Source organism: Benincasa hispida, unplaced genomic scaffold (assembly GCF_027475165.1).
Source record: "Benincasa hispida cultivar pf3 unplaced genomic scaffold, pf3_genome.v1.1 HicScf1742, whole genome shotgun sequence".
Taxonomy (NCBI): domain Eukaryota; kingdom Viridiplantae; phylum Streptophyta; class Magnoliopsida; order Cucurbitales; family Cucurbitaceae; genus Benincasa; species Benincasa hispida.
This window is the reverse complement of record NW_028326123.1, coordinates 406-8,548: the sequence shown is the minus strand read 5'-3', so window position 1 is coordinate 8,548 and position 8,143 is coordinate 406. Positions and strand designations below refer to the sequence as shown.

The window sequence follows — 8,143 nt, the reverse complement described above, 5'->3', positions numbered from 1 at the left end:
TCTAGCTTTCAGTTGTTAGAATTGTTAGTGTGAATATGTGTGGTCTCGATGCGAAGTGATTGCCATTTGAATGCAATTCTTGATTTAAATGAATTTTTGTTTTATCAGGGTGGTTTTGATATGATATGCAGTGGGAGGGATAAGATTGAAACACTAGATCAGGTGAAATTCTTTCTTTCCAGAATTTTCATTTTGAGACGTCTTGGTTGTAGTCAATGCATTAATTGACTGTTCGTTTCTATTTCCAGTTTAAGCAAGCTGAAGAAACTGCTAAGAAGCTTGATTTGGATGGCCTTGTCAATTGGTGGAGATGATTCCAACACAAATGTCTGTCTCCTCGCTGAAAACTTTATGTATTTTTCAAAACTATGAAATTTGTTTATTGCCTCCCTCCTTTTTTCTCTCTCTTTCTTACTTTCATTGTCATAGATAAGCTATTATATGTTATTTTTATTGCAGAAATATAAGGTTGAGTAATTAATTACTATAGGGTACCATTTTTTGTGTGTGCAAGACTCTGTTATTTATATTCCCCTTCTATCTGTTGTTTTCAAATTAGGAGTAAGAATTTGAACCCGAGTGATTGGTTGCCCAAAACTATTGATGGTGATCTCAAATGCAAAGAGGTCACCACAAGTTTTGGATTTGATTCTGCTTGCAAGGTACTCATTTCTCTTTGTAACTACTTTAGAATTGATATTTCGTTTGGATTGAACTTTGGTGACTCTTTCAAAGTTGAAGTAGTTTCTTCAAGAACTCAAGGAAAAAATGGAATATCGCATTCATGAGATGAGACTCTTATAGCTTCTGCTGATCTTTTATGCAAGATATATTAATAAAATGATTGGTAATGTGCACCAAGAGGAAATTCATATTAAACATCATCGCGAAAGGTCGGATTAAAACAGTCAAGATTCTGGAAGAACGAGAGAAGAAGAAAATGCCACCGTGGACGTGAAAGGCCCAGCTTGGAATAAGTAGTCCTTGAGTTACTATGTGAAGACCTCATCACGGATGCATTCTTTTCGAATATCCTTTTTCTACATCAATACTTCATGAACTTTCATCACCTTATTATTACCTGTTATCATATATTTGCTTTTACGTCTTTCAAAAAAAAAAGAAAAAAGGGCGAGAAAAATTTTGCTAACTTTCTTTTATTGTTATCATTACCCTCTCAATGTTTTCTTTGCAAACGATCAAGGCACACGATTGCGGAGGCGCCGCATGAAGATACAACTACTTTATTATTATCATTACCCTCTCAATGTTTTCTTTGATGGAATGCAAAGGAAGATCGCCGCAAAGAAGGAGGCATCGACAAACAATGCCGACGACAGCGCACATTTTGGGGTTGTATTTTTCCTTCACTCTATTCCAAATTCTGCACCATCGCATCGTATTTTAATTTTGAAAGTTTTATCACCGCATCCTGTTTGATTACCGCAATCATTTAACATTGATAAATTTAGTAAGTCGCCGCATGCTTTCTCTTTGCCATTTATGATTTCAATGATGAATCACATGCATCTATTTTTTTTTATATACTAGAGTTAACTTATTTTTAGGACAATCACCTCAAGAAATGTTTCTAAAAGTTAGTGGTCGGCTAGCTTTCTTTCAAACTGATCCTTTACCAAACTTCTTAAGAACATCGCATGACTTCTTTCAATCTATTGGCAAGGAGGACATTGTCGCATTTTAAATTTTGGGGTGAGGTATTTATTTTCAACCTTGCTATTTTTAGCTATATGAAGAAAAAAAAGGAAAATTAGAATAACAACTCCACTGCCAACGCAATGGAGAAACACATGTTGATAAGAGTTAAGTTGTGAATGACACATACCTGTAGTTGGATGTCCGCAAGACACACGTGGGGGCAAGCCAAAACGAAAGTAAGTTGCCAGGATCAACGCATAAAGAAATACCGCAATTCCGCTGCTAAGTATGTATGAGTCTAGTTTGAGAAAGAGCGTCTTGCTCCTAATTGGATGTCCGCATGACACATGTAGGGGTAAGCCAAAATGAAGGCAAGGCATGCGTCCATCGCATGGTAGTTGCGCTCGTCAAGCGATTGCGGTCATCATTCGAAAGTTGCTGGTATTTAGCGAAATGCGGTCACAAAAAAAACAACCCAAAAATAGAAAATGCAAGATTTTTACGGCTACAGAAACGCAGAATAGAGGGATCAACGCAAGGGTTGGTGGAATGAACGCTGACGTACATCTTGGGAAAATAAAAACTTGATGTGACATTTCACCTACCAAGCAGTAGCAGCAGAGATTTAGACAAGGACCATCGCGTCCGATGTCAGAATCAGAGCAGTCCATTAATGCTGTCGGCGATCCAATCTCTATATAAAGAAGCCGGTGAGCAGAATGCCAACTTATCTAGAGTTTTTCCCTGCGATCCAGACAAATGCGTGAGAAGAAGGCTTGAGAATCTTCATCTCCTTCTTCCATTCCGAGAAACGACCAAAGCCTACGATCGGAGCTAGATCTCGGGAGAGTCAGCTCCACCGCCCATCCATGGCACCTGATGCGTTATTTTATGAGGTGGAATTATGGATGAAAATGCGTTGAGCACTTAAGTTTTCTCAGTGGAATTCAAGTAAAACCCCACTGAGTTTCTTGGTAAGTTCAGGGTCAAACACAGGGACTTGGGAAAAAATATGCGGTGGTAATTTCTCAGAACAATTTGCGGTAACCAAATAAATCAAGTAGTTATTGGGAATGTTGTTTGTGGTAATAAAAATAAACAAATGCAGCGGAATTCGAAAAGAGTTATAAAACGGAAGACGCGATGAGTATGCGGTGAATGGGTTGAGAAGAGTTTCGGCTAACACTTCTTAGGATGTGTTCATGCTATGCGATCATGCAACACACATACAATAGTAAATCATCTCTTGATGCGAATGCTACGACTTTTAATGCTAGAACGCATGCGATATATGCGATAAGACTATAGGACCTATACATAAGCCTCTATTCTTATTTATGCGATGAAAAAATGACGCATACACATATAAGGCGACCACATAATACCATACCTATCTCTAGGATGCATGCGATGCAGGTTGGCAAACAGAATTTTTCTCTAGGTTCTTATCTTTTGTTGATGTAGTTCTAATCTTCTCTCTCGAGTCTAGATTCTAACTTAGCTCTTTCTAATTCTTAGGTTTTTCTTTAAACCTCTCTCTCGGTAGCTCTAGGGATGTCGAGCACAACATAAGAAAATGGAGAACCTTAAAGAGAGAGTCTAACGAGTACTCAAGAGCGACCTCGAGGAGAGAGTCTAAAGAAGAGAGTCTAAAGGGATCAATATGTCATTCTTGAACTGATATCATTTTAAACCCGCTTTCTACAGGTGCAAAAGCTTATTTTGGAACTCAATGAAATTCTTGCCCATGATATTATAGATGAGGATAGGTTATGGAAAAAAAAAATATTATAGATGAGGATAGGTTATGGGAAATGAAACTTACTACTCGTGCTTGAACTTTTGCTGTTTTACTTTAACGCTCCATTCCAAGTAATTGTTTTTTTCTTTGTTGGTTTTTATACACGTCTTTCCATGAAAATTGAGATGGAAAAGAAGAAGGCATCAAGGATGCTTATAATGGGCGGCCAATTCAAGGGGCAGTCACATTTCTTTGGGTACTTATTTTATTCGTGCTTGAACTTTTGCTGTTTTACTTAAACGCTCCTGTTTAATAATTTAATGATTAACACATATTATATTTAGCACTTGGGTAGTAGGCAAATCAGTTGAGATCTCAAAAACATGCATGTTGGTAAATGCATCAAGATCTTTTAAATTCATATTTGATAATTAGGGGTATCAAGTATCTAGACTTGCATTATGAACTCGTAAAGAAAATGGCCAATCAAGTGATGGGTTAGGCTTACAGCTACTTGACTTTCAAATGTAAACTTACCAATGGTACGAGCGAATGGCCATGAGATGATACGAAAAAAATTGTACTTTGCTGGTTAGTGCTCTGTGTGTTATCTCTGTTTATTTCTTCTTTTGACTTATAGGTACGAGGGATGTGTGGTTTACCCACGAACTTTGATTCAACTTATTGCTATGCTTTGGGTTACACTGCTGGAGCTCTCCTCCAGAGTGGAAAAACTGGACCAATATCATCGATCTGTCTGTCCCACTTCTTGTACCTCCTGATCATTTTAGTCTCTAACCTTTTAACCTTTCATTCTTTTTCTTGATATCAGTTTCGTCCATAGATTTTTTCCTCATTTCTATTACTTACTAGTTATGCATACCGGGTAGGAAATTTGGCTGCTTCTGTTGAAGATTGGATGGCTGGCGAAACTGCATTGACTTTGTTAATGGATGTGGAGAGGATACACGGTATGATTTTTTCATGAAAACGTGCATTCCTGTTCTCATGTTTTCTTGAATAACACGTTAATAATTTTTTTTATAGAATATTTTTTATGGGGAATAAGAAGGGAAATGATAAACAGAGTATCAATTATCCAGCCAAAATGAGAACAAATGGAGATAACTAGAAGAAAAAAAATGAAAGATGAAAAAAACTCTCCAATCTATATTAAAAAGACAACAATTTTCTAGTTGATGAGACTTAAAAGTTTATTTATTTTTTTCTTTTTTAGAGTATCCAAATAACTTAATAGTTACTTATACAATACTATAAAGACTAGTCAAGGTGCATGTAAGATCAGAAAAACAAGGATAAAAGTGGAGTATCTTTTCTCTTAACAATTTTGAAAGGCTTTGGATTGATAGAACATCTTCATGAAGTCTAGTTTAATATTTATCATTTGATGATCTCTTTCTAAAGGTAGAATTCGTTTGGCAAGTAAGTTCAAGCCTGTGATCAAGAAGACAATGGTGGAACTAGATGGTAATATGATCTCTTTCTAGAGTAAATGTCGTTTCCTTTAATCTCCTTCCCAGTCTTATATTATAATTCACGCCGCTCGATTTGTCATGTGAGGAGGTCAGATCAGAATCCTACCATTAATTATGCAAGTTCAAATCTAAAAGAAGAATGGAGCAGGTGATCTAGATATAGGTATCTTACACAACCAAATTGATGAAAATCGAACCTATTTTTCAGAATTTGGATAAGATATTTTAATGAAGTCTCGGGTCAAATTCCATAGTTGGAAGTGAGATACCTAAATTCTTTGTAGTTTCCATTCTTACATGAATTATTAGTAATGTGTTAAGTTCATTGTAATGTCTAATTTTGTTGGTGTATATTTTTGCTTAGTATTGTCTTGTAAAGGGTCGGCCGGCAAAATCATAGACGAAGATTTATGGTATTTCTTTTAATTATTGGAAAAGGAGGGCTCCTGGGTATGTTCTCGAAAGGGAAGGTAGAGGTAGTACTTCGAATGGCGAAGAGAGGCGGCTCGGCAAAGAAGGAATGAGAAATCGTCAAAGATGACTTCTTTGTTGGCGAAACGAAGGGCTAGTTCTTTCTCTCTCCATCTTATGGTATTTCACTTGATTTCTTTCTTCTTGTCTTTCTTTATCCTTTTCTTCTTTCTCCTTTTTCTTTCTTTTTTAATCTCTGTTCTCCGTCTATCTTCTCCAGCTCTGCTAATTTTTTCTCCATTCATAGGATTGTATCACAAACTCTTTTTGTTTTTCTGTTTTCTTCATCTCATTTCATTGATACTCCTTTCTTCTATTTTTTCTCTCTTTTTGTTTGCCCTTGTTTTCTTTTTTTATACTTCATGTTTTTATTATTAGTTTATAGCTAAATGTCATTTAAGCTAAAATATTGGAAATATTAGTAAAGTAACTTGGTCAATTAGTGTTGCGTGTCGTTGTGTTATCATTTTTTTGTTTTTTTTTTTTTTTTTAACAAAACACACACCCCTCCCAACATTTTACACAACCCCCCCCTGTGGTTGTTAGTTTAAACAATATAAAAAATTGTTACGACTGTTGTATTTGGTTAGTTAATCATGTACTTTTTTGCTAGGCTGAATCACTTCATTTTTGTCCCCAATTCAAGTTACGGAGTAGAAGAACACACTAAAAGGTATGAAAAAGTTGTAGTAGTCTTTTACCTTCAGGCTATTAAATTTGAGTGATTTAGTCACATATTAACTCTAAATCTTGCTTTTTCTATCTTAAAATCTAGCTCTTTATTTTATCCTTGTTTAAAAAAATATTTGAATTAGTCTTTGTCAAATATTATGTCACACTTGAATTAGTCTTTGTAAAATCTAGCTCAAGTGCCTATTTATTTGTTTTGGTATTCTTACGTTCTCACTTCTTGGTGGAAACTAAAAATCCCATAGAAAGTTCATTTATTTTCTTGGTTGGTTCTTTGGGAACTATTAATGCCTTCCACGTCTTGCAAAAAACCTCCCATATGTCTTAGGCCTGAATTGGCAAGTTTTGTGTAGCATAGCCGAGTTCTAAACATTTACCTTGGTTGTCCCTTTTCCACTAGAGTCTCCAGGTGTTTTTGGTTGGGATTTATGTTTTAAGCCTTTTCTTTTTGCTAAGGTTGGGTTTTCATCAAATGTTGGTGGAGGTCTTTATCTGTATGCAAATTGATTAATTTCGTGGAGACCAAATGTGTTTTAAAGTAGACTAAATTGTTACATTCGCTTGGAGACCAAATATCTCTTTTCATTTTTTCAATGAAAAATTTCTTTTCATTGAAACCCTCTCTCTCTCTCTCTCTCGTTGTTTTAGCCATAAAAATTTTAGTCTCTTGCTGGCCAAATCCTCACATCAGGGACTCATATGGAGCTTTTGGAGCATCAAAATCCCTTCTGAGAGTGTTATCCATTTTGTCCACAAGCTCTTTCCTCTTATTCTAGTCAAGTCCTTCATCTTCTCGACCTTGTCGAACACTCAATTTTCCACTTCTTTCATTGATTCAATCTTTCATTTCTCTACCTATCTCCCCATTTTCATCTTCATTTCTTTCCTACCAATGTCTCTGCCTTTCATCGCTAATGCCGATGTTTCCCTAGTCATTGCATCTTCTCCGTCGGAGATCGGCCTTGTTTCTACTGTGTATGTCGAAGTCCAAGCCCTATGGTATTTCTACTGTGTATTTGACCCGAGAATTATTAGTAATGTGTTAAGTTCATTGTAAAGTCTAATTTTGTTGGTGTGTATTTTTGCTTAGTATTGTCTTGTAAAGGGTCGGCCGGCAAAATCATAGACGAAGCTTTATGGTATTTCTTTTAATTATTGGAAAAGGAGGGCTCCTGGGTATGTTCTCGAAAGGGAAGGTAGAGGTAGTACTTCGAATGGCGAAGAGAGGCGGCTCGGCAAAGAAGGAATGAGAAATCGTCAAAGATGACTTCTTTGTTGGCGAAACGAAGGGCTAGTTCTTTCTCTCTCCATCTTATGGTATTTCACTTGATTTCTTTCTTCTTGTCTTTCTTTATCCTTTTCTTCTTTCTCCTTTTTCTTTCTTTTTTTATCTCTGTTTCTCCGTCTATCTTCTCCATCTCTTGCTTAATTTTCTCCATTCATATGATTGTATCTCAATATCTTTTTGTTTTTCTGTTTTCTTCATCTCATTTCCATTGATACTCCTTTCTTCTATTTCTTTCTCTCTTTTTGTTTGCCCTTTGTTAAAATTTTATACTTCATGTATTATTATTTAGTTTATAGCTAAATGTCATTAAAGCTAAAATATTGAAATATTAGTAAAGTAACTTGGTCATTAGTGTTGCGTGTGTGTATCATTAGTGTGGATGTTAGTTTAAACAATATAAAAAATTGTTACGACTGTTGTATTTGGTTAGTTAATCATGTACTTTTTTGCTAGGCTGAATCACTTCATTTTTGTCCCCAATTCAAGTTACGGAGTAGAAGAACACACTAAAAGGTATGAAAAAGTTGTAGTAGTCTTTTACCTTCAGGCTATTAAATTTGAGTGATTTAGTCACATATTAACTCTAAATCTTGCTTTTTCTATCTTAAAATCTAGCTCTTTAATTTATCCTTGTTTTTAAAAATATTTGAATTAGTCTTTGTCAAATATTATGTCACACTTGAATTAGTCTTTGTAAAATCTAGCTCAAGTGCCTATTTATTTGTTTTGCTATTCTTACGTTCTCACTTCTTGGTGAAAACTAAAAATCCCATAGAAAGTTCATTTATTTTCTTGGTT

General features: G+C 35.5%; 2 long non-coding RNA genes across 4 annotated transcripts; both read left to right on the top strand.

Moving 5' to 3' along the window:
• The first annotated feature begins 57 nt into the window (after positions 1 to 57).
• LOC150030629 (uncharacterized) lies at positions 58 to 506 on the top strand. The gene is made up of 2 exons (XR_016526677.1): positions 58 to 162; positions 249 to 506. It is a non-coding gene; the product is annotated as an uncharacterized LOC150030629 (long non-coding RNA).
• Positions 507 to 4,052: 3,546 nt separating this feature from the next.
• Positions 4,053 to 7,588, top strand: LOC150030628 (uncharacterized). 3 transcript variants are annotated; one of them, XR_016526675.1, is made up of 4 exons: positions 4,053 to 4,155; positions 4,291 to 5,487; positions 5,981 to 6,040; positions 7,148 to 7,588. It is a non-coding gene; the product is annotated as an uncharacterized LOC150030628 (long non-coding RNA). The 3 variants fall into 3 exon arrangements; XR_016526674.1 differs by having other exon boundaries at positions 4,053 to 4,171; XR_016526676.1 differs by having other exon boundaries at positions 4,053 to 4,171; positions 7,222 to 7,587.
• The last annotated feature ends 555 nt before the right edge of the window (positions 7,589 to 8,143 follow it).